We start from the raw sequence: 27,856 nt of genomic DNA, 5'->3' as shown, positions 1-27,856 counted from the left end.
GATGATGAAGGATGACATAATGGATTATTTGAGTGGAGCAAAGTATTTTACCAAGATTAATTTGAAGAGTGGTTATCATTGGATCATAATTAGAGAAGGTGGTGAATGGAAGATTGCTTTCAAGACAAAAGATGGTTTCTATGAATGGTGGGTAATGTCTTTTGATTTGACTAATGCACCTAGTACTTTCATGAGGTTGATGAATGAAGTTCTCAAAAGATTTTTTGGGTAATTTTGTGATTATTAATTTGGATGATATTCTTACATTCAACAAGACTAAGGAATACCATATTGAGCATGTTAGACAAGTATTGCAAAGATTGAAAGAGGAGAAGTTGATGATTAACTTGAAAAAGTATTCTTTTATGCAAGAGGAGATTGTGTCTTTGGGATTTATGATTTTAGCTTATGGTTGTAGAATGGACCCTGAGAAGGTTAAAGAAATTTTGCAATAGCCTACACTGAAGAATGTGGGTGAGGTAAGATCATTTCATGGTTTGACTAGTTTCTATATGAAGTTTATAAAGAATTTAAGTTCTATTTGTAATGCTATGACTAAGACAATGAGAGGAGATAAAAATGATTTTAGGTGGACATATGGAGATGACAGGAGTTTTGAGACATTGAGAAAAAAGGTTTTTGTGTTACATGTATTGGATTTTCTTAATTTCAATAAGGTATTTCAAGTTGAAAGTGATGCAAGTGGCAATGCAATATGAGTTGTGTTGAGTCAAGAAGGTAAACCTATTTCTTTCTTTAGTGATAAGTTGAATGATGATAAAAGGAAGTATTAGCTGCATGATCAAGAGTTTTATACTATTTTTCATGCCTTGAAGAAGTAGAGACACTAGTAGAATCCTAAGGAGTTTTTGTTGTATAGTTATCATAAAGATTTATAGTATTTGGACAACCAACATAAATTGAATTAGAGACATATGAATTTGGTTGAATACTTGCAAAGTTTCACATTTGTGATCAAGCATAAAAGTGGAGTCACTAAATGAGTTACTGATGCATTGAGTAGAAGATGTTCTTTGTTGACTGAGATGAAGGTTGAAGTTCTTGGTTGAGATGAAATGAAAGAGCTGTATGATATTGATCTTGATTTTTCTAAGGTGTGGAGAGAGTGTAGAGCACCAAATCTATTAGATTACATGAGTAAGTATGATAAGTATTTCATTCAAGAAGGTATGTTCTTTAAAGGAATTTAGTTATGTATACCAAGAAGTTTTATGAGAGTTAATTTGATTAAGGAAAAGCATTATGGTGGATTGGATGGACATTTTTGAAATAATAAGACATTAAGTTTTCTAAAGGACAAGTATTATTGGCCACAAATGTATAAGGATGTTTAGAAGTTTGTAAGGAGTTGTGCAGTTTGTCAAGTTTCAAAAGGAGTAAGTTAGAATAGTGGATTGTATACACCTATTTATGTTTCTGAGAAACCTTGGAGTGACATTAGTATGAATTTTGTTCTTGGATAACCTAAGACGATAAGAGGATATGATTCCATATTTTTTGTTGTGGATAGATTTTCTAAATGGATCATTTCATACTATGTAAGAAGACAGTAGATGTTGTGCATGTTGTTGAGATTCTTTTCAAAGAGATTGTTAGATTGCATAGATTATCAAAAATTATAATTTCTGATAGAGACAGTAAGTTTGTTGGTTATTTTTTGAGGACTTTGTGGAAGAAGATGGATACCAGGTTGAAGTTTAGTTCTACATTCCATCCACAAATAGATGGATAGATAGAGGTTGTGAACATAAGCTTGAGTAATTTGTTGAGATTCTTAGTTGGAGATAAGCCAAGTAACTAGGAATTGGTATCAGGACAAACTGAGCTTGCCTATAATAATTCTGCAAATAGGAGTATAGGAAAAAAAAACCTTTTGATATTATTTTTGGAATCCAACCTAGAGGAATATCATATTTGAGGGATGTTGTTGGTGAAGGAAAGAGAATTGTTGAAGGGGAAGAATTTGCTAGTTTTATGAAGTCTTTGCATGAGGAAGTGAAGTTGAAGTTGGAACAAAGTAATCAAAAGTATAACAAGAATGATGATAAGTCTAGAAGGCATCATGTTTTTGAAGTTGGTAATGAGGTGATGGTTTATTTGAAGAAAGGTATATTTCCTATTGGAACATACAATAAGCTAAAGATGAAGAATTTTAGACCTTGTAAGATCTTGAGGAAGTTTGATAGTGGTAATGCTTATGAGGTTGAGCTACCAAATGACATGGATATATCTCCTATATTCAATGTTTCTGATTTGTATAAGTATCATGAGTTAGATGATGAAGTTTTTATATTGGATGATTATCCTAAGAAATAGATTGAAGAGGTTGAATAGGCATTGGATCAGAGAGTTAGTAGGAGCACAAGAGGAAACTATTACTATGAGTATTTTGTGAAGTGGAAGAATAGACTAGTTGAAGATGCTAAACAGATTTCTCAATCTAAGTTAGATTCAAATTAGATTGTGATACTTGTGTGATTTAGGAAAATAATTTCTTTCAACCTTGGATGTCTGATGCAGAAGCATCATGGGTTGCCTTGTAATCTTTCTCTTTTGTTCATTCTGGAAGTGTTTTCAAAAAGTTTGTAGTGTTAGCTAAGTACCCATAGTATTAGCCAAGTACATATAGTGTTAGTCAAGTACACACAATCTTAGTCAAGTACATGCAATGTTAGCCAAGTATGCAATGTTAGTTGAGTACATACAGTATTGGTTGAGTTCTCTAGTGTTGACTGAGTGTTCCTTCATGTGTTGAGTGAACTTGATATTTGATGATGGGTGGTTCCCTCTTTGATCAAGTTTTTCGTGATTATCTCTTAGTGTGAGCCAACTTTCATATTTAATTTGGATCATAAATTTAATGATGGGATCATGTCTTAGGATGAGCATAGACCACTTTAAGGTCATAATTTCTATTATGTAATGATCCAAAATATTCTATAAGCCATTTTGACAAGTATAAGTAGACGTATTTAGTTTATTTTAAAAGAGATACTTAGAGAGTCAAAGTATATGTTTTTCTAGAATTGTGAAGTTGTAGCTAGATTGTAGATCTTGAAGTAATATTTTGTATCTAGTCATAACCTAGAAGGCCTTACAACTGGGCATGTATGCTGATAACTTGATGAATCAATAAAGTGTTGTGGTCCCTCTCTCCTTGTTTTTGTTCTTTGTGTGTTTGCTTTCGTTGTGTTTACTCAGCAAGGTGTTTGAACAGTTAGGTGTGTCTTTGGCCCTTATTTTTCATACCCTCCTTGCACTACAAAAATTGATGTTTTACCACCAAAAACTAAAATGAACTCTTCTATCATAGTTACATTGTATAATTTGGTAAAAAAACTCAGTCAAACATAGGCCTTTTAGGCACAAAAGTCACAAAAATGATCTCTAATGTTCAATTTTTGTACTGCTTCTATTAGAAGTACCATACGATACTTCTTGTTTCTTTATATTATTATACTAGCTTTCAAATTATTTTGTATTGTTGTTTATGACTCTATTGTATTGCCACTCAAAAACCATTGTGTTGCCCAAAATTGTCATATTACTTCTTGGAAACTATCATACAAAACTCCTTGTTCTCCTTTTATCATATTTCTTTTTGAAATTTGTTGGTTGGTCTTTGCACTTGCTTAGTTTTCCCTTGATTGAGTTCTTAGCTGATTTAGGGAAGTCTATACTTGCTCAACTTTCTTCTCTAGTATGAAATCTACATGCTTGAGTCTATTTTAGGCTAAAAATTATCACCTTGGCTCTTTGGTTACATACTTCATTTGAAGGATTATTCACTTGTCCTTCTGCTTGCTCTATTTACTTAGTTATTTATCTTCTTGCCTAGCTCAAGTTGTTGGTGTCGTAAATTTCTCGAACACTTTGCTTGACAAGTCTCTTTCTCATTGCTATAATGCTTTGATAAGTGAACACCTTTATTTTCTAAGTTTTTACTCCAAGTGATTTGTGTTATCCTATTAAGTTGAAAACTATCTCTTATGTGCTAGTTACAACTAGGTTCCAAATAGATAGGAATTAACCCTTCCATTAGCTTTGACAAATTACCTTCTCCATCTAGGCATCTATGTAAGCAATATTTTGAGGCTAAACCAAACTTTGCTAAAATAGCTTAGATGAAAAATGTTCCACTTAGCATGACCCTCTTAGTCATTTTGGTAGTTTCTCAAGAATACTTCTCTTGATATCCTTATAGATAAAAGTGGTTTTTCTCTCACCATGAATACGGAAGAGAGAAGTTGATGCTTAGAAAACTTTTTTGTTGATATATAGGAACAAATAAAAAGAGAAATGAAAGATTAACAAGATTAACAAGCATAATCAAATAAGAAAGATTTGACCAAGATAGACAAGTGGCTCCCAGGATGAATGCTCATGCATTTGGGGTAGACAATCCTCATCACACTAATACTCATTTCTTTGCAAATCATTGCACTAATATATTTGAAGACAAATATGTGAATGCTAACTTTAGTAATCCTTTTGAAAACTTTGGGAGCAATGGCAAAAACACCCCTACTACAACTCCGAGGTCCTATCTTGAGGATTATGTGCCTCCACCTAGACATTACCATTATGGCTAACCTTCACATGCATCTCAACATGGAGATGATGTAGGAAATGATGTTACTAGCGAAGATCTCATTAAATTCAAACAAGATAATTACTTTAAAAATATTATACTTAAAGTTATAGAGAAAAATGGGGATCAATACTTCATGTACTTGACCTTTAGACAATGGAAATTACCCCATCACTTTGATGTTCAAAGAATTATTCAAAAGAGAGAACCTACTGAAAATGAGATCTTGAGGAAACAAGTCCAAGGTTACAAAATGAATTTGCATGTATGAAAAAGGAAAACAAAAATTTTGAGTCCTCATTCTCTATTGAATATATATGTGAGCTCCCTTTTAGTTAAATTCTCTACATGATGGATTTCACACAAGGTGTTGAAATCCCTAAATATGATAATTATGATAGAAATGGGGATCCATGTGATCATGTTAGAAAATTATACACTCTTAGTATGGAATTCCTACATGATGACACTATTGGATACAATTGATTAATTGTGTGTTGTCTTTGGTGTCACACAAATGTCATATCAGTTGTCAGTTAGTGCTTATTGAGCTCACTTGGTCAGCAAAATAGTTTTCTATGCCTACCAAGTTTGAATGACCCAAGCCAAAAGTTGAAATTCCAAAATAAATATGGTACAATTCATTCAAAAGGCAAAGAACTTGTATTGGCCAAGTATGTTAGAAGGCATCATGCACCTGATTAGATTATTGGAGATAAATTAGAAGGTACTATGACAAGAAGTAAGCTAAAAGGTACATGTTTACTTGCTGATTTTAAACCTAGAAGTGTTAAAGATGCATTGGAAAATGAAATTTGGATTGAGGCTATGAATGAAGAAATAGAACAAAACTTGGACCCTTGTTCCTAGACCTAAAGATAAAAATGTGATTGGAACAAAATGGGTATTCAAAAATAAGATGAATGAAGATGGACAAGTATCAAGAAACAAAGGAAGACTGGTATGTAAAGGCTATTCTCAAGAAGAAGGAATTGATTATGGTGAGACCTTTGCTCTTATTGCAAGAATAGAAGGGGTTAGGACCCTACTTGCATATGTTGCTCACAAAGGATTCAAAGTATATCAAATGGATGTTAAATCTGCATTTCTCAAGGGTATTCTTGATGAAGAAGTCTACATTGAACAACTAGAAGGTTTTGTTGATCCAGACAAAAGGGACATGGTCTATAAATTACATAAAGCACTGTATGGTCTTAAATAAGCTCCTAGAGCATGGTATGAAAGGTTGCACAACTACCTTATACAAATTGGTTTTTAGAGAACAAATGATAATAGTAGTTTGTATATCAAGGAAGGACTAGATAAGATGATCGTATTGGCAGAGATATTTGTGGATGACACTCTATTTACAGGGAATGATTATCTATGCAAAGAAAAAATAAATAAAGAGTTTTAAATGTCCATGTTTGGTGAGATAAAATTATTTTTTGGATTGCAGATATAGTAGAACAATAATGGTATCTACATTACTCAATCTAAGTACATCAAGGAGATACTCAAGAACTTTGGAATGGAAGATTCTAAGCCAGTTGGTAGCCCTATGTGTACTAGACTTAAGGTTACCAAAGATGAGGATTCTAAAGAAGTAGATCATACCTTATATAGATCAATGATTGCAAAATTACAATATGTAGTTCATACAAGGCTTGATATTGCTTTAGCAGTCGGGATAGTGGCAAGATTCTCAGCTAAACCTAGAGAAAATCATATGATGGCAATTAAAAGAATTTTGAGATATTTGAAAGGTACTAAAGACTATGGTTTATGGTACAAACTTGTAGGAAAGTTAGACCTAAAGGTATTCACTGATGTTGATTGGGCAGGAAATCTTGATGACAAAAAAAGTACAAGTGGTGGAGCATTCTTTCTTGGTAAAAGGTTGGTATATTGGACAAGCAAGAAGCAAAATTGCACATCCCAATCTATAGTAGAAGCAGAGTATGTTGCAGCAATAGTTAATTGTTCTAACATTGTTTGGTTTAAACAATTGTTGGAAGGCATGAAGGTTGAGATCAAAGAACCAGTTGTCATGTATTTTGATAACACTAGCACAATTAACATATCAAACAACCTAGTGATGCATTCCAAAACAAAGCACATTTCTATAAAGTATCATTTTGTTAGAGAATTGGTATAAAACAAATAAATTAGGTTGGAATATGTTCATACAAAAGAATAGATTGCAGACATATTCACCAAACCATTACCTAAGGATGCATTCCTATATCTAAGAGGTAAGTTAGGGGTCATTCCCCTATCTAAAGCTCACTAAATGAAGTTTTAGTGATGCACCAATAGGAACCAAGTTGAAAATCAATCAAATCATGTAGCATAGTCAAGAGAATATTGCATATGAATTAGTACTCAAGGTACATTGATACTAATTTGGTATGTGTTGTCTTTGGCATGTGTTGTCAAAGTGGGAGAAGATTAGTGTCATATCTTTCTGAGGAAGAAGTATATTGTCATAGAAGTTATGTAATTCCTTCATAGAGGGAGATTATTATATAAAAGAAGAAGTTCTTGTGAAAAATCTATGAGGGAGAAAATTTCTATTAGAAAAAGTCTTGTTCTCAAATTTCATTATGCTATGACATTGTGTTGCCATCAATGCCAAAGAGGGAGATTGTTGGATACAATTGATTAATTATGTGTTGTCTTTGATGTCACATAAATGCCATATTAGTTGTCAGTTAGTTCTTACTGAGCTCACTTGGTTAGCAAGATAGTTTTCCTTGTGTACCGAGCATTCCTAAAATTTACTCTATGAAGATAGTGTCTACCGAGCTAACTCGGGCGTCGAAGGAAATTATGAAAGAAAGTAGTGTTAACCAAGTTCACATGGTTAATGAAGGAAAGTTGGTCAGAGTTAGTGCTAACCGAGTTCACTCAGTTACCGAAGGACTTTTTCAAGTTTGTAGGGTTAACAGAGCTTTTTTTTGGTTAACATAGGAAATAATCTCAAAACCAATGTTTACCAAGCAGGGTCAGCCAATAAAGGATTTTGTTGTTTTGGCATGAGAAGCTTAATTATTTTAAGCAGTTTTTCTAGCTGACTATGGTGATGATTATTGGTTATTGTAATTTGAATTTGGGTGAACTTGACAATCCGGATGCTATAAATGAAAGGTCATGTTGAGATTTCTAGTGTGTGTGCAAGTGTGTTGATTGAATTAAGAAGAAAAGAGTGAGAGTGAACTTGAAGGATAAGAAAGTATCCTTGTGGAGCAAAAAAGTATTATTTGATCAAGAAGGATCAAGTATGAAGCATAATAGAGATCTGTAATCAGCAATTCAGTTGCATCTCCATTAGGTCATTTCATTGTTACTCACTAACTTTTGTAGCAGTGATCTAAAATCTCTTAATAGAGTTGGTTTAATAACTAGTTATAAATCTTCTAATAAGGTGATAGCTCCATTGAATTGTTTTAAGACCTCTTGCAAGGCCACTCCTAATAGGGTGATTAGATCCTCTAACAAGATCGCACCTAATATTGTGTTTTGTAACCTTTTACAGGGTTGGCTCCTAATAGGGCGTACTTTAGAAGAGTGAAAAATAATAACTAGTTACAGTAGTGGTTTTTTCCATATTGGCTTTCCACATTAAATCCTAGTGTCTCATGTGTTCATGTTATTTCTCTTATGCTTAATTACTATTAATGTAATTCACACTCTGGATTTACCAAGTTACAACATTCTCAGTGTGTTTACCAAGTAACAACAACAATCATTTTTCTCAATCTAAATTTTATTGTTGACATCTAAGGGATCTGAGAGATTTATTTTAGTGGTAACTAATTCACCCCCCCCTTCCTCCTCTCAGTTACTCCTTCTATATTTCCAATAGACACATATATCATGAGACTTTTTTCCAAGAAGCTTTCATGGGCAAGCTATGGAGTGGTTGACCAAGAACACACCTCCTCTTAAGTCTTTTGATGAACCTATACAAAGGTTCATACAACATGAATCCTAAAACATACAACATCCTGTCACTATGCTCGACTTATCCAACATTGAACAAAATCAATACGAACCCTTTTTTATATACTTGAAAATATGGAGAAAAATACATTCTAGATACCCTCAAAAAATCCCTGAAAATAAGAAGATTTACATCTTTTTTAGTAATCTCATACCCAAACTACATTATGATCTTAGAAAATAAGTGTTCCTCACTTTCAATGACATGATTGAGAGTGCATATTGCATAAAGGATATTGTTTTTAAGAAGAGGTAGATAGATTTGAACAAAGATAAGACAAATAGAAATGAAAATGGCAAAGACAAAGATAAACATTGGAACAAAAAAAAGTATTTTTTTAATGATGGGGTAGTGGAAGAGCCTAAGATAAAAGAGACTATCTTCAACTTAGCTAACACTATTCTAGATACCAAGAAACAAGATGCTACAAAAAAAGATAACTCCAACAAGCCTAAGTCCACACGAGCATCAAAACCTAAATATCATTTCACTCATTTGGCTAACTCTTATGATGTGCTTCTCAAAACATTCCTTGCTAATAAGATCAGCACATTTCCAGACAATTCAAGACCTTATGATCCCATTGTTAAGCCTCCTTGGTGGAGAGAAGATTGGTAATGTAACTATCATAGTGAGGGTAAACTCATAATAGTGGGATACATTTTTTTAGAGGAAGAAATTCCTCCAAAAAATGAAATACCAATTTTTTTCTCACAAACTTTTGATAGAAAGTCCTTTACATTCTATCAAAAGTACCCCTTTTAGGTACTGTTGATTGCAGTCAAAGCACTTTTCATCAAAAGTACTTTCTTGAAATCATGTAAACTTTTAAAATAGTTTCAATTGAAACTACTTTCTATAGAAAGTCCAAAGCATTTTTTGCCAAGGCTAAGTAATTTCTGAAGAAATCTTAGCTTCGGGACTCAATTAGAGGGCACAAATGGAAAAATTAAGACATGTGAATTTCTATGGAACAATATTTCTAATGATTATAGATTTTATATATTTTGATTTCATTTTGTGCATATTTGTTGAGGTGAATCAAAGATAGGTTTAATGCCCCAAAAAAACCTTTGTATTGGATGCTCATCAAAAGATAGTAAACAAGATAATAAGAATCTTAAAATAATAACCAAAAGCTTCATATATGAGTTCTCTTTGGATTAGAAAACATAAAATTTTAAATCTGACAAACAAAACATAAGTTATATGCATCAAAAACAACATATGTCAAAATTAGAGTTAGGTCAACTTTAAACATCAATAAAATATGCAATACTAAGGATAAAAACATCAATCCACCTTCATAATCTTGTTATGGGTGTCAAAAAACTAAATTATTATTATTATTTTATTTTTTTAATTAGTAAACAGCTGAGGCCTTGGTTATATTAAAAATAATAGTAGAACAATAGAGTATCTCCATTCAAATGGGCACAGGTAGGAAAGAACGGAGAAGAAAACCTCCAGTCTTGCCAAGGACCATAGTCCTTTATTTTTCCATTATTAAAAGAGGCATGTACCCCAGTTGACATTTTCCAAAGTTTTATTATCATTATAAGGAGAAGGACAAGAATCCTTTTTTGAATTTTGAAATCTTTGAAGATTCGTTAACCAATCAATCATAATCTTGTGTCTAAGATGACTGGCTCAACAGAGCTTTGTACTCTTAGTAGGTAGCTCTTCTTAGCTATTTTTCCTAAGATGCTTGCACCTTACTCTCCTACTACTTAGTTATACAGCTTAATGCAGCATTAGTACTATTAGTTTAAAACAATAGATAACTTGAATTCATGGTAGGATATTGCTAAAATACTTTTATTGTCCATGTGGAACAAGAATACTAGGATCAAACCCAATTAGTGGCTAATTTCTCTTAAATTTAACATAATAAAAATTGATCCTAACAATATCTATTAAAAAAAGGAACATTTTTAATTACTAGGAGTCCTACTAAAATAGGCTCTAACATATTAATTTGGAAATCATTGAATATTTATTAATTAATTCTTTAATGTATTTGATAAGATTCCTACCCTTATATAAATAATGCCCTTTTTAAACACCATATTGGGAGTTTGTTCTTTTTAGAATTGTATCTATAGATTGCTTTGAATGACATCCCGATTACCCTTCTAGGATTATTTAGGTCATTCAAATCTACTCTAATTTATTATCATCATTAGAATGGTGTTCTCTTACATTCACCAAATATTACTTCTGTCATGGCTAAACATCAAACCCAATATTATTAAGCAAAAAAGAATATGTTCAAATTAGATTTAGTCAAGATACACTGCATCATTTAGAGAAAGCAAAAGGGCAAAATTAAACTCACCACTAAAATAGAGAAACCAATATATATATTAATATCATCATGAATTTATAGAGGTTTGGATTAGGGTTAACTCGAGCTACTAAATAGATAGACAAGCTAGCTAATTGTCTTCTAATAAGGATGCCAAAATATGGCGAATCACACTACACCCTATTTTAGAGCTAACATAATCCTTAATACAATATAGAGATTATAAACAGAGCATACTGTCTATTAAACTATTCTGAGAATAAAAAACTTAAGATACATATATTGATTGCTCATGGCATGCCACCTAGAAGTCTCTAAGAAACAATGCCTTCAAGGCTGAAAGGAAGAGATGAAAGATCCTAACCAAGCCAGAAACAATACACGAGGGGCCAAAGATGAAACAGAGGAACCAAAATAAGGGATCCCTTAACCCGACTACTAGAATACAAAAACTTGTCATCCACACATAATTTGTATTTGTATCAAACTAATTTTTCCAGAAAACTATATTAATTTCTACAATGTCCTTGGGATTTTCAAAGTGGAACTAAGGTGAAAATTTGAAGGCGGTCTTTTTCATGCTTGACTTCTCCATGTTAGGTATTAAAAATTCTAGGACTTCCAAATTTTCCAACTCCACACCTAGGTGGATATAAGATTTAAAAATGCTAAGGTAGTTTTTGAGCCAAGCCATGCCTCCATCCTCTACAATCCCTCTCCATCTGAGGATAAATTGGATGCTAGTGTCCATTTTTCACCATGCTTGATTATAGGTAGAAAACTCATGAATCACCAGAGAAGGGTGTCTGGGTACAATAGCCAGATCAAAACTCTTAGGTGGATGCACCATGTACATTTATGGAAGAGGAATCATAATTTTCTTGTCTAAACTCATGATAGCTTCTTCCAATCCCAAAGATGAGACTAGATAAAAAATATTATGGAAAATTTTGATCATTGCCTATTTATCTGCTTTGGCTCTGGCCAGACAACCTATGAATGACCCTATAATGTCACTATTTTTTCTCCATGTGAAATCATAGTTGAAAATGCATTCTCCTAGGCACAGCTCACTGCAATCCTTGTCATGTTATCCAACAATTTTAACACTCAGCTCCATCTCTTAGGTTTCACATTACCACAAAAAGCCATGTTTTGCACTCTGCACTTCTGATATATGGAATACACTAATGTTAGTATCCATAATGAAGTTAAAACTAGCTTAGGCTGAAAGGGATGGGAAAAAATGGGTATAAAAAGTTAAAATCTTCAGATGAAGGATCTAGAAGCGCTTGGATTAATGCTGACATCAACTGATGCCACCTTTTGTGATGCCAAAAAAAAAAATGAAACATGATGGGGCTAAGTGGTGCATCATGATGGTAAGGATAGGGAAGAAATAGGTGCCTTAGGATGATAGCAAGGGGATAAAAACAACAAGTATTAGGATAATTTAGATTAAATGATATATAATTGACTAATATTATATAGGCATTCTCAAATTTTTTTACAAGGCTTCACTCCTAATGAAAAAGTTTTCTAAATTAGCAATACTTTATAAATTTACTACCTATAAGATAGGACCTTAAATAATCTCCTCCTTCCCCTATATTTTCTATAAAAGTGAGGTAATATTATTCTATATGAATATAAGCGCATAATTGAGAGGTATGAATTCTATTTGTATTAGGAAATGTGGTTTAACAGATGGGGATGCTATTTAACTTGTAACCTGAATACCTAAATAGTTCTACAAGGCTAATATAGATCAATTATCTGGGAATAGATAGAGTTTTTCTATGTTATCAATTAAAATACTTACCCTTAAATATTAATGAATAGAATATGATCTAGGAGCTCCTATTAAGACTAGCAATAAATGAAGACTAAAATATTTTTGCCATCAACACCCTTATTTGTCAACTAATTTTCCTATTTATTACCTTCTCAAAAAATATGACAAATTTAAGTTTCTGCAAAAATGTCTAGGATAGTAAGCACTTCTTCTAATTTTGAGTTTTAGACCCAATTAGGCATTGATCTTTTCCTAATTGTATTTAGTACAATCTAACAATCTCCTTTAATGATAATCTTGGAAAAACCTAAATTTAGGCAAATTTGGAGACCTTCTTGCAAGGCTTCTAGTTCAACCATATTGTTAGTTGTTGGAACAATGCATTTAGCCCTTTTGGCAATCTACTTGCCTGACTCATTATTAATGATACATCTGCTTCCTGCAGAACCAGGATTGCCTCTTGAAGCTTCGTCAAAGTTTAATTTGGTCCACCCAATAGGTGGAGGGATTCATCTTCAATTCTTCCTTACCTCTTTATTCTTCTTTTTATAAGCAAGTGGAGGATTAATAAGGTTTATCCATTTCTTTTTTATTGACTCAGACCAACTTGAGAATGATCCTTCTTTTTGGGTATTCCTAAGGTGAGAGTTTAAAGTCTCAACTCATGCCTCAATTTTTTTTGATAATCTCATCTAGCTGCATATCCTAGTCACAAAATATTCTTCTATTCCTTTCTTTCCACACCTCCCGCATGAGGATAGATGGGAAAATGTTCCATATTCTATTGTAGATACCTTTACTAGTATCTGTTGGCCAACCCTTAAGAAAATCAACTAGGGATAGAACATGGGAGCAATCTAGTCCAGCATTTTTCTAAGCCACTCCCAACAATGTTGTATGTATGAGCATCTATATAAGTTGTGATCAGTGTCTTCATTATCTTTTTTACATAGCACACATCTTGAAGGGCCCTCAATACCCAACTTGTAGACTCTGTCAGCCATTAGGATCCTATTTTAAAAAGTCAGCCATAAAAAGAAACCTCCCTTTGACAAACAGGATGAATCCCAATAGAGTTTAAGTGGGATTTCCACTTCCTCCCATCTTTGTGTGTGAATGATAGCTCTATAACCATTTTTAACACTGTACTTGGCATCTTTTGATGGTACCCAAATAAGATTTTCATTCCTTTCTAATTACTTAATTTTCATGCTCTAGATTATTTTTTCATATACCTTTTTTGCTGCTTGTTCCATGTCTATACTATTCATAGATTTCCATTCCCAATTGGTAATTCCATTTATAATTTTTTTGGTTTTATAATCACTAAACTTGCACCCCCAATATTTGACTAATGTTTCTTTGATGCTTACTAGAATCCTCAAGCTATCTACTGAAGGATACCTATCCCACTAATCTTTCTAGAATAAGGCTTTATCACCCTTTCCAACATTCCAAGTTAGATATTTGCTAATAAGGGCTTGGCTTTTAGCTATAAAGTTCCAGCTTTTAGATCCTTTAGGGAGGGTTCTCAACTTGAATATGGAATGGGGGTCAGCTGCATTAAGGTATTTTTTATACATAATTTTAGCCCATTTATGATCCCTTTCTACAAAAAGACACAAGGTAATTTTAGCCCCTAATCCTTCATTTTGTCAATTTAAATTTTTTATTCCTAAACCTCCAAGCTCCTTTGGCTTACATATGTTATCCCATCTAATGAGTGCCAATTTTTTTGTGTCAACACAATCATTCCAAAGGAAGCTTCTAATTTTTTCCTCAAACTTCTTATTGATATGTTTAGACAAAGGGAGGTAGGAGAGCAGATACATTGGAATAGCGGACAACACTAATCTAATCTTGGTAACTTGATTGGCTTTTGTAAGCCATTTATCTTTTCATCCTCCTATCCTAGCATCCAATCTATCCAAGATACTTTGCAATGCCTTATTGGATTTAATACCTTTTTCTAACTCAATTCCTAAGTATTTACATGAGAATGTACCCTTTTTATACCCCATGATGCCACAAATATGCATTTCCATTTCAGGTTTAGTGTTAATGAAAAAGATTTTAGATTTTGTTCCATTCACTTTTTGACTTGATGCTTCCATGTACTATTGAATGATAGACCTAATGTTTAGGGCATCCTTAGTTGTACTTTCACTCAACATAATGGTATCATCTGCATATTATTGATGGGTAATCTTGGGAATTTTTTCAGTTACCATAATTCCATTTATTTTCCCCTCATTGTGAGCCTTGGCAATTTCTCTCCCAAAGGTTTCTTCCATGTGACACAGTGCAAGGCAAGAGAATCCCCAAAGGAGATGTCCTAGCCCCTAGTTATACAACCACATAGTGGAAACACAATAACAAAAAGCAACAATGCAAGATTTGATATCAAATTACAATACTTGATTTATAAATAGATAATTGATTCCATGCAATATGCCTGACTGTAAGGCCTTCTTGGTTAGGACCAAATACAATTAGCAAATTACAAAATTAGTTATACAAGATCCAACATGATCCAACTTAAAACCAATCTCATCTAGTCTAGATCTATAACATAATAGTTATCTAGAAGAAAACCACCAAGGAAAATCTAAACTTGTGCTTACAAGCCTACCAAGTAATCTGCTTGTTTTTTGGCCCCAGCCCTCGCTTTTCTCTTCAAATTTGCATCTATCCTTCCAAATCCCAAACTCAATAATGACTAAGAGACTCCCCAAGAACCATACTTATACTAATATAAGCCACAAGTCATCCTAGACCACAAATTAAATACAAATACATAAATTAAATGCCACAAGTCAGCTTGTAACAACAATTAAATGTCTAGAAATTGATATCCAAGTAAAATTGTGATATCTACTTGCTCCAATTGAATTAGAACTCATGCTTCAAACATTAGGTAGAAATATAGGTCCTATACAACCACTTAAGTGTGCAGAGGATGGTTCCCCATGGAAAAAAGCACATCCATCTTGAAAGTCACCTATAGAAACCTGTCGCGCAGTTTCCCAAAAATCAATACTATAGGAGAATTTCCATATCTCCCAATATATGAAGAGTTAGAACTTGTGCACTAAACACAAGAAATTAATATAGGCCCTCTTAAATATATAAAGTGTGAATCTTCTCATTAATGAAGGATAATTAGTTACATGCTCCACAATAGGCACCAAGAAACCAAAAAAATGCAGTTCTAGCAGCAAGGTAAAAATAATTCAAAATTCAACTCAATCCATCCAATCTCTATGAAATCATGAGGAAAGGTTCCCAAATGTGTCTCCAATACATCCCTAACCATGAGAAAATAACTCCATCAAAATCCAAGCTCAATTCTCCTCAACACTTAACCAAAATCCCTTCAAACATGCAGGATTATAGGAAAGCCTAGGATGCTCCTACATTAGACACCCTAGGTTCAAAAAGATGTTCTAGTAATTGGAAGAACATCTTCTAGGATTCAACACATAAATTCCAAATTGGTGCTTCACATGCATTTCCTCCAAGTCTTCAACTTGCACACTCTTTCCCTTGTTTTTCTTCTTCTTCTTCTTCATATCCACCATAGGTGTTCCATAAGTCTTCTTTCCGTGCTGATCTCCAACCTTCTCAGAATCTACCAACTGAACTTGACTACTAATACTCAGGTTCCTCCTACCAGGCTCTTTATTTTGCAAAGGAATCAAGGAAAAATTCCTACCACCTTTCTCAATAGTAAACACATTTCTAACACAATCATGCATAGCCCTACAATCATACTACGAAGGTCTACTTAGCAACACATGACAACTATTCATATCCACAATATCACACAACACTTGATCCTTATATTGCCCAATCTACAAATCAACAAGTCATTTCTCCCTCACTTCAAAAGTATTCTCACCTTGCAACTATTCAATCCTATAAGGATAAGGATGTCTCATTCTCTTCAAACCAAGTTTTTGAACCATCTCTTCAGCAACAAGGTTATTAGTACTACCACCATCCATAATCACTTTGCAAAATTTACCACCACACTTATAACAAGTCCTAAAAAAACTAGTACTCACCAAGTCAACAAACTCTCTCCTTCCTCAGGCTGACTACCCTAGACTTCAACCTCATTTACAACAGCAGTTGTCCTACCTATTGGACATTCAAAATATCTATCCCCTTCTTGACCACACTTGAAACAATTACCTCTAAACCTACCTCTACCTATCCTCTTTTTTTGATCAACAGGTTTTGGTTCTTCTTTTGGTTTGGCTTGTGTTGAACTATCGTACTTCTCCTTCCCTAGGGAACTACCTTGATTCTTCCTCTTTAGCTTCTCTTTTTCTCTCAAAGCATACTAATAAGCATCCTCAACTAAAAAATATTCAGCATACCAACCTCATCCTGAATATTGAATCTCAAACCATTAATATATCAAGCTACCTTCTTTTTTGACAATTATCTATGCCTAGACTGAATAATCAACTTATAGAACTCCTCTGTATAATTTTTCATAGTCATATCCTTTTGCTTCATATTTTGCAACATATTGAACAAATCAAGTTCACAATCAGCAGGAATAAACTTAACCTTCAATTTAGTCACCATCAATTTCCATCTAGTGATCTTCATTTCACCTTCCTCTTATCTATATCTTTGTAGTTCTAACCACCAAAGAGAAGCATGTCCCTTCAACTTAGTTTGTGCCAACCTTACTCTAAGTGGATCCGCAATATCCTCAAGCTCAAACTAGTCTTCCAATTCAATGATCCAATCGATTAGGTCTTCAGGATTCAAAGTTTCTGAAAAATTAGAAACCTCCATATTATGCTTTAGCTTCAATTAAGATCAAGGCCTAGAAAACTGATCAACTGGTGTAGGAGCACCTAAAGTACATGAACATGAGAAAGTTGAGATTCTTTATTTCATATATTTAAATCCATTTGAGTCATTTATATTGTATTTGTTAGGAATAAGGTGTCTCAACCTTGGATAATTCCTATTCTTATTATTTGCTTTGTAAAATGTATTTCTTGCAAATAATGTTGATCTGTCGGCATCTTGAATTGTGTATAAGGAGATCATAGCTAAAATGGTTATGACGGGTTCCTATGACACATAAGAGCTATGTTAGGAAGATTAAATGACAGGTGAAGACATGTGGCAACTGATAAATTTGAGTACTATACACTCTACCCCAATAGTGGGCTTCGGGGCATCAGCCAAAATTTTTTTTTAGGGTTCCTATTTTCTCGAAGAATGGTAAAACCCTAATATGTTTTACCTTTGGGAGTAGCCCTAAAGTGAAGCGCATGTTATAAGCATTTCTAGGGTTACGAAGAGGATGGATGTGAAAAAGTGTATTGTTGGTACTGCGAGTTGCTACTGGTGTCTTCTGTTGTCACTGTTGAACTTGCATGGCAATTGTATTGTAACCTTGTGTTGAAGATAATATATTGTGTAGGTTTTAGAGGGGTGGGGTTGTTTTACTAAAAAGGTTTTTCCCCACCGAAAAATCTTTGTGTTATGTGTTTCTTTCTCTATCTATTTTCTTTATGCTTGCTTGATTGAAATATTGTTGTTTACATGATATTGAATCTATAAGTGTAAAAGATTTTTAATAAGATTTGCACCATACTGCTCTTAAGAGATTAGCGTAGGAAGCTATTTCCGCACCTGAGTTTCCTTATAAGTGGTATCAGAGCCTGATCAACTTTTGATCCTAGTTGTTGGGTAGGTTTTTTTGAGCTAATCTCAAGTTGAGTGGGAGTTTTGTGCAGAGCATCCTAAATCTTATTTGCAGATTTAGATGGTGAGTTCATCATATGGAAGAATCGAGGTGGAGAAATTTAATGGCACTAATTTCGAGTTGTGGAAACCCAAGATGGAAGACATGTTGGAAGATCATGACCTTTGGGAAGCGACTTCAAATGCTACAAGACCAGCAACTATAGCTCAAGCAGATTGGGATATCAAAGACCGTAAAGCTAAGGGTCTCATAAGACTTTGTTTAACTAATGAAGTTCTTCTGAATGTTCTAGATGAGAAAATTGCATATAGTTTGTGGGAAAGACTTGGGGCCATGTATCAGGAAAAATCTTTGGTGAATAAGTTGTTCTTGAGGAAGAAGTTTTACTCTTTGCAAATGGAGGAAGGTGGATCCTTAATAAATCATTTAAATTCATTTAATCTACTAGTTGCACAGTTGACACCAGCTGGTGTCAAGTTAGAGTAGGAGGATTGTTGCTACACACTTTTGTGTTCTTTACCAGATTCATGGGACCATCTTGTGATGGCTCTCAGAAGCATGTTAGTCACTTTCAAAATGGATGATGTGGTGTCTTCGTTGCTATCAAAGGAGATGTGGAGAAAGGCTTCCATTTTGAAAAAAGAAGCCCTTGCTATTCGTGGGAGATCCATGAAAAGAGGGAAGAAGAATGATAATAAGTCTAACAATAAGGGTAGATCCAAATCCCATGGGAAGTCAAGGACTTCCAATAAGTTCAAGTTAAAATTTTGGAACTGTGATAAACCTAGGCACTTCTGTAAAGATTGCAAAGAGCCGAAGAAGAAGAAGAAAGGTTCAGATTCAGCTTTAGAAAGATCTCAAGAAGATGGTGATGCATTCATCGTCGCTTTGACAACCCATGCATCTAATGATGTGTGGTTGGTTGACTCAGGTGCATCTTTTCACATGACCTCTCACCAAAACTAGTTCTCAAAATATGAAGAGTTCGATGTTGGAAAGGTGTACTTGGGTAATGATTCTGACCTAAAGATAGTTGGACGTGGAAGGGTCACTATCAAATTTCCTGATGGATGAGTGAAGGGAATCAATGGAGTTATGCACATTCCAGGTTTGGCATGAAACCTATTATCTGTAAGTTTGTTGAATGATGTAGGTGTGCAAGTTGTTTTTTCAAAAGAAGGATGCAAGATGATGAGAGGATCGATAGTGCTTGCAAGGGGTACTAGGAGAGGTACCTTATTTCAGCTAGAGGCATGTATTCCTCTATGTAATAGTTCTTCATCCTCACCATCTGAATGAGCAGTTATGTAGTTATTGGTTTTGATGGTAATGCAAACACTTTGGAAGGTAAGCTTCTTGCAAGAAAGACAATGTTGTGGCATATGAGATTTGGTCACATTGGTGAAAAGTGTCTCAGAACCCTGAAAAATAAAAATCTTGTTGAGGGGTTAAATGATTGCAATCTCGAGTTTGAATTTTGTGAACACTATGTCTACGGTAAACAAAATCATGTTTAGTTTTACTCTAGTTCTCACCAATCTTCTAATGTTTTGGATATTATTCATTCTGATGTATTTGGTCCTATAAAAGTTCCTTCAATCTCCAAGTCTGTATTTTTTGTATCTTTCATAGATGATTACAATAGAAGGACATGGATTTATTTCCTTAAAATTAAGACACAAGTCTTTATTCGATTCAAGGAATTTAAAGCCCTTGTAGAGAATAAGACTAGTAAGAAGATTAAGTGTGTGAGAACTGACAATGGTGGTGAGTTTTGCTCAGAAGAGTTTGAACAATTCTATAAAGAACAAGGTATCAAGAGGCATAAGATAACTCCTTATACCCCAAAGCAAAATGGAGTTACAAAGAGAATGAATAGGACACTGATGGAGAAGGCTAGAAGTATGCTTAGTGGAGCTGGTTTAGAACAAAGGTTTTGGGTTGAAGCTATGGCCACTGCTTGCTATCTAGTTAACAGATCTCCTACATCAGCCCTTGTTGGTAAGACACCCATGGAGGTGTGGTCTGGTAAGAAGCCTTGAATTAGAAATCTTTGTGTTTTTGGTTGTGAATCTTGTACACATGTTCCAAAGGAGAAAAGATCTAAGTTAGAAAACAAAGCTGTTAAATGTATTTTCATCAGATATAGTGCTGGTGTGAAAGGATACAAGCTTTGGGATCTTGTGACTAGTAAGGTGTTGTATAGTAGAAATGTTATTTTTAGAGATCTAACATCTTCTCCTATTGTGCTACAATCAAATGAAAAAGAAAAGGAAAAAGATGTTGTTCAGTTGCCTCCTACCACTGAGAAGACTGAACAGAGAGATCATGTTGGATCTAATGATGAGGAGAGCACTAGCAGCTCTGATAGTTCAGAAGAAGAGGAAGAACAACCTCAACCTCAGTGCTTGAGGAGATCCATGAGAGAAAGAAAGCAACAAGAAAGGTTTGGTTATTCTATGTTAGATTCTAGTTGTTATTTTTCTTTGATTACTAACACTGATGAGCCTAGATCTATGAAAGAGGCTTTGGGGATGGAAGATGTCGGTTCCTAGATTGAGGCTATGGATGATGAGATGGCTTCATTAGAGAAAAACAAAACTTGGGACCTTGTACCTTTGCCTAAAGGGAGAAAATCTATTGGATGTAAATGGGTGTTCAAGAAGAAATTTTGTGCAGATGGCAGTGTTGAAAGGTATAAACCTAGATTGGTTGCAAAGGGGTATTCAAAGGTAGAGGGAATAGATTATGGTGAAATATTCTCTCTTGTTGCAAAGTTGAAATCCATTAGATTTCTGTTATCTTTTGTTGCATCATATGATTTAGAGATAGAACAGATGGATGTGAAGACATCTTTCCTTCATGGTGATTTGGAGGAAGAGATTTATATGTCACAGCCTGAGCACTACACTGTTAAAGGTAAAGAATCCTTAGTTTGCATATTAAAGAAATATCTATATGGTTTGAAGCAATCTCCCAGGATGTGGTACCTTAAGTTTGATGCCTTTGTGTTATCAATTGGATTTATAAGATCGAAATCAGATTATTGTGTTTATTTCAGAGTTGAAAATGATCGCCTTCTTATTGTTGCATTATATGTTGATGATATGTTGTTGTTTGGGAAGGGTAAGGGTATAATTTCTAATTTTAAATCTCAGTTGTCAGCATATTTTTAGATGAAAGATCTTGGGGCAGCTAGGTACATCTTGGGTATGGAAATTAGTACAAATAGGTCTAACAGAAAACTTTGGTTGAGTCAGAGTAAGTATGTAAAGTTTGTGTTAGACAGGTTCAACATGGCAAATTGTAGACCACTATGTGTTCCTATTCCTGTGGGAACAAAGTTATCTATAGATGATTGTCCAAAATCTCCTAGTGAGATGGAGGACATGAGTAGAGTACCTTATGCTAGTGCAGTTGGCAGTCTTATGTATGCTATGGTCTGTACTAGACTAGACATTACCCAAGCAGTGGGAGTCCTGAGTCGATTTATGGCTAATCCTGGATGGGTACATTGGGATACAGTTAAGCGAGTATTCAGATATTTGAGGGGTACATCAGATTACTCCATATGTTATCATGGTAACTCTTCTAGATCTCTGCATTCAATTTGCATTCATGGGTTTGTGGATTCAAACTGGGTAGGTGATATTGACCGTAGGAGATCCACTAGTGCTTATGTGCTCATTATGTTTGGTGGTGCCATCAGTTGGATGAGTAAGCAATAACTTGTGGTTGCTTTGTCCACTACAGAAGTTGAGTATATGGCTACTACTCATGCTTGTAAAGAAGCCATTTGGCTTAAGAGATTGTGTTTTGATGTTGGTGTTGATGCAGAATAGATTACTATTTGGTGTGATAGTTAGAGTGCTATTTGCCTTGCGAAGAATCCAACTTTCCATGCCAAAATGAAGCACATTGATGTGAAGTTTCACTTTGTTAGAGATATGGTGGAAGATGGAAAGGTAAATTTGGAGAAGGTAGATATTGTGAAGAATGTTGTAGATGCATTAATGAAACCAGTGAGTACTGAGAAGTTCAGATGGTGTTCAGAGTCTATGGGCCTTTTGGCCTATAGTGGTTAGTTCCTGTTATGTTGTTGTTTCTCTTACAAGGTGTTCAACAATTGGGAGAATGTTAGGAATAAGGTGTCTCAACCATGGATAATTCCTATTCTTATTATTTGTTTTGTAAAATGTATTTCTTGCAAATAATGTTGATGTGTTGGCATCTTGAATTGTGTATAAGGAGATCATAGCTAAAATGGTTATGATGGATTCCTATGACACATAAGAGCTATGTCAGGAAGATTCAATGATAGGTGAAGACATGCGGTAACTGATAAATTTGAGTATTGTACACTCTACCCCAATAGTGGGGTTCGAGGCATTGGCCCAATAAATTTTTAGGGTTCCTATTTTCTTGGAGAATCGTAAAACCCTAATACAGTTTACCTTTGGGAGTAAACCCTAAAGTGAAGCGCATGTTATAAGAATTTTTAGGGTTACAAAGAGGATGGATGTGAAAAAGTGTATTGTTGGTATTGTGAGTTGCTACTGGTGTCTTCTATTATTGTTATTGAACTTGCATTGCAAGTGTATTGTAACCTTGTGTTGAAGATAATACATTGTGCAGGTTTTGGAGGGGTGGGGTTGTTTTACCGAAAGGTTTTTCCCCACCAACAAATCTTTGTGTTATGTGTTTCTTTCTCTGTCTATTTTCTTTATGCTTTCTTGGTTGAAATATTGTTGTTTACATGATATTGAATCTGTAAGTGTAAAATATTTTTAATAGGATTTGCACCATACTTCTTTTAAGAGATTAGTGCAGGAAGCTATTTCTACACCTGAGTTTCCTTAGATTATTTGGGTCAAGATGTAAAGGCTATGAAATCATTTTGTCAAAAATGTAAAAGTTGCATAAAAAGTTGTAAAATGCAACATTGAGAAAGTTGCTAATAATACAAAAATGATGTAAAAAGGTATATGGTTGGTCTTGGGGGTAATTAGGAAGTTTTATAACTATAAAATGGTTATAAATACCATTGTATGGTCGAACCAAATCAATTTAGAGAAGAAGAAATACTTTGATACAATTTTGGTCCATTTTATTGTTGTTATTTTGATTGGTTTATTAGTTTTAGTGTTGTTTCTAGGCCTTTTATTGCCATGTACGAACTATAAACCATATAACATAGTAATGGATAGATATAATGATGAATCTTAATTCTCATGATTTTGGTTTGCTTCAATTTTACAAAGAAATAAATAAGTTATGAGCATTTTGGTGAAAGTGGGTATTTGCAGATTTGAGATTTTCTGAATATAGTCATGTTGTAGTGTGTGGTACAGACACATTTTGGAAAATCAAGACTCGAATAATATTAATTGGAAAGATATGTGAACTATTTTTAATTTCCATTTTATTTGAATCATTTTCATGTATATTTGTGAAAGTAATGAAGATTTGAGAGAAAAATGGTTTTTAAATACCTTCAATGGTGTTGCAAACAAAGATTTGACCTTATACAATGATTTATGAATGGAAAAAATAAATGGCTTATAGATTTTGAAACTAGACTAAAAAATGGATAATGTGGAATTATTTTGGGGTTATTTGGATTTTTTTTGAGAAAGATATTTGATGCCCTAGGCAGGTTTAGATGTTTTACTTCTGGTTTATGACAGAGAAAATGGGTCTTGGTGCAGATAGTATAATTTTCAATTGGTATATTATAATTTATTAAGACTTAGATAGGTTTTAATAGGTCCAATTTTGAACAATTAAACCAAAGGGGTTTTAAAGAAGACATTTAGAACTAAAGTTATGCAAAATGGAATCAGATATAGAAATCAGGATATGTGAATGGAGAAGAACTGTTGTTTTTGTATTAAAACATGTTGCATTTTGCTTCATGAGATGCCTCTAACAATGGAATTTATTTAATGGATATTGAAGGGATCAGCATAGACCGCACTAATCATTTGGTATTGTATGATGCTTATTGGTAAATAGATTTGTTCTTTTAGATTATTACTCTTAAATGTAAGGAAACTCAGGTGTGGAAACAGCTTCCTACACTAATCTCTTAAGATAAGTATGGTGCAAATCCTATTAAAATATTTTCACTTACATATTCAATATCATGTAAACAAAAATATTTTGGCCAAGCAATCATAAAGAAAATAGACAGAGAAAGAAACACATAACACAAAGATTTTTCGGTGGGGAAAAACTTTTCAGTAAAACAACCCCACCCCTCCAGAACCTGTACAATGTATTATCTTCAACACAAGGTTACAATACACTTGCAATGAAAGTTTAACAGTGACAATAGAAGACTCTAGTAGCAACTCATAGTACCAACAATACACCTTTTTCGAATACACCTCTTCGCAACCCTAAAAATGCATATATCATGCGCTTCAGTTTTAGGGCTACTCCCAAAGGTAACCATATTAGGGTTTTACCATTCTCCAGAACCCCACTATTGAGGTAGAGTGTATAGTACTCAAATTTATCAGTTGCCACATGTCTTCACCTATCATTGAATCTTCTTAACATAGCTCTTACATTTCATAGGAATCCATCATAACCATTTTAGCTATGATCTCCCTATACACAATTCAAGATGCCGACACATCAACATTATTTGCAAGAAATACATTTTACAAAAAAAATAATAAGAATAGGAATTATCCAAGGTTGAGACACCTTATTCCTAACATTAAATGCCCAATTCAAAACAATATTTGATCACAAACAGTTGGAAAGCTACTTATGGATGATTTGGGTTTCCTCTGAATTGGTAGGTATAGCTCCCTAAAATAGATTTGCAATGAATTCTAGTTTCTTCCTAAATTACTTTGGGGTATGTTCTTAACCTGAGAATAGTAGAGGTATAACCAAGCTAGACCTAAATAGAATCTAACTCAGGCAAATAGAAGTTTCTCAACACCAAAACAATTTTATGCACTCACACATTTTATGAATTCATAAAACTTGTTTGAACAATAATGAATACTTAACTAAGTGAATTTGAATTTGAATTTTGATTAGTAAATTGAAAACATTGAAAGGATTTCTCTTTCAATGAACAATAACAACACCTATTATTCTAATTCATTGCCTCAAAATAGGGGAGGTAAAACTCTATTTCTCCCTCATCTCAATTCAAACAAAAGAGAGAATGTAAACTAACTATCACATTAACTAGAATAGAAAATGATTGATATAAAATGCCATTCAATTTTCTCTACAAAAAAAGTTCTTCGCACCAAAAAAATTCCAACCTTTCATTAATCTTTCAATTTCATACATATAGAGTTTTTGAGATGACCATTACAGTGGAAGCTTAATCAGTTCATCTTCTAAGAATGAAAAATGGAAAGGTGCCAATTTGTCATATTACAAAATTAAAAAAGAAAACAAAAAGGGGGTGTAATATGAATCATTTAGACTTCTTCCCCTTTTCAATTTTTTCCCTATATGCCTTAGCAACAACCATTATTAGGATTAGCTCTTTGTGGTTGGGCACATGTATATTAGTGAATCTCAAGAGCCATTTTGAATGTTCCCTTGCTAGCTCCTTTACAACATTCAACTAATCTGGAAACTTCTCCATGGCCACATGTATACAACCATTGAGCTTCTAGAGTTCTACAATTCTATTTTGACTACTAGAAGCCACTCCAGATAGATTATCCAAAAATATAGAGAAGTTACTTTTCATCACATTCACTCCAATGAGAACCTTTCCTTGACCACTAGTTTTTGAATTAGTGTGTAGCCCTCTCATAAGTTCAAATCCTTTGTCTTGAGTCTTCTTTACTATACTCTCTATTTCCTTGAGTCCCTTCTTAGCTACCTGAATCATTTCTAGCCTGAATAGTATACTTTGGAGCCACTCAAACAGAGGTTCATTTCCTTTCTTCAGAATATTTTCTTCAACTACTTATTTTGCTTCCATCTAGATGATTATCTTTAAAAGGGAGATGAAGTCATCACATATGATCCTTTCTCTAGCCAGAATATTATTATTAGACAAGATGTTGTCCTTTTCTGTCTCCAGTCTAAGGATAACATTTCCAATTTGATCTATGAGAGAATCTCCTTTTGATTTAAGTCTCTCAATCCATTCTCTAATAATCTAGCCATAATCCCTATCTTCTTGGAGCTGGGAAATGAGGGCTTTCACTTTAGCTACACTAGGAGTCTAGGTCACAGACATACCAAAAATAGTTACTAGTGGAGTGACTAGTTGCCTGATAAATTTGTTCAATTCTTCTATCTTGGCTTTCATCTTGATCTTTGACAATTTGAGACTTTCCAATTGTCCTTCTATCACTTCATTACTTGATCTCCACAAGCCAAATTTTGTATCGTGTCTGACTTCTCCAAGATCGATTGAATGCAAAGTAAAATCATTAGATGTCATATCCTCAATTTTCCCTCCTTTGTTAGTCTTGGCTATTTCCATTGTCAAGTGCCCTATTTCTAGATCTTGCCCAAGTATTGACAAAGTCTTTTGCTTCTTGACCTTTGTCAACATAGTCTCGAAATGAACTCTAAGAGATACAGTGTCTTTTCTAGAAGCACTTTCATCTTTTCTCTTTCTTTTCCTTTCCAAAGTATCTTCTAACTAGGAATCTGTTCCTATCACTTTGGAAGCTGTATCGAGTGATTCGATACTAAACATTTTCTTCTTCACTAGAGTCATTGTTACAATAGTTGAAGAGGAAGGATTTTTTGAATCCTTAGAGATGAGTTTGGAAGAAGTCTAGCCCTTCTCCATTTTTGAAGCCTTCTTCATCTCCTCATCTAACTTAGTAGACTTGTTTTTGTTACTCTTTCAATCCCGTAGGTCTACTATCTATATAGGGGAACTACCTAGCTTGAAAAGTGAAGCATTTATTGATGGCACAAGGCTATGATGAGGAGATGGAATTGGGGTGGTATGTGGAGAAGGAATAAGGGTAGTGTGAGGAGATGGAATTGGAGTAGCCTGAAGGGATGGGACTAGAGTGGAGACAATATCCTTTGGTTCCTCCATTTTCTTCTCCTTAGTACCAGCTTGGGTTCCTATAACTGGGAGAGAACCATCATGACAGGTTTGGGTGATAAGAATATTCTTGTTTGGAGGTTGATTTTTGCCTCCTGAAGGTTGAGCTAGCCCTTGGCTAGAAGCTATGGTCACACCCACTGTGGCACTTTGAGATGAAGTAGGCAATATAGCTACTGGAGAAGCTTGAGTGGCTACACCCTTGCTTCGACTCTTCCTAGTTGTCTACTCAACCTGTTTCCTAGTTATTTTGATGATCCTAGCCACCATGATATTAAAATTCTCTTCTACATCTACATATGGGCCAAAACTAATAGGAATCCCCCTAAATTTG

General features: G+C 34.1%; 1 pseudogene; it reads right to left on the bottom strand.

The window, feature by feature from the left end:
- The window catches only part of LOC149546912 (UDP-galactose/UDP-glucose transporter 4-like), a 30,771-nt pseudogene that overhangs the window by 1,896 nt on the left and 1,019 nt on the right, over window positions 1-27,856 (bottom strand).

The sequence above is a fragment of the Cupressus sempervirens genome, chromosome 7, assembly GCF_028749045.1.
Source record: "Cupressus sempervirens isolate cs-2001-9-10 chromosome 7, ASM2874904v1, whole genome shotgun sequence".
Taxonomy (NCBI): domain Eukaryota; kingdom Viridiplantae; phylum Streptophyta; class Pinopsida; order Cupressales; family Cupressaceae; genus Cupressus; species Cupressus sempervirens.
The sequence above is the reverse complement of the archived record's forward strand: the minus strand, read 5'-3'. Positions and strand labels throughout refer to the sequence as shown.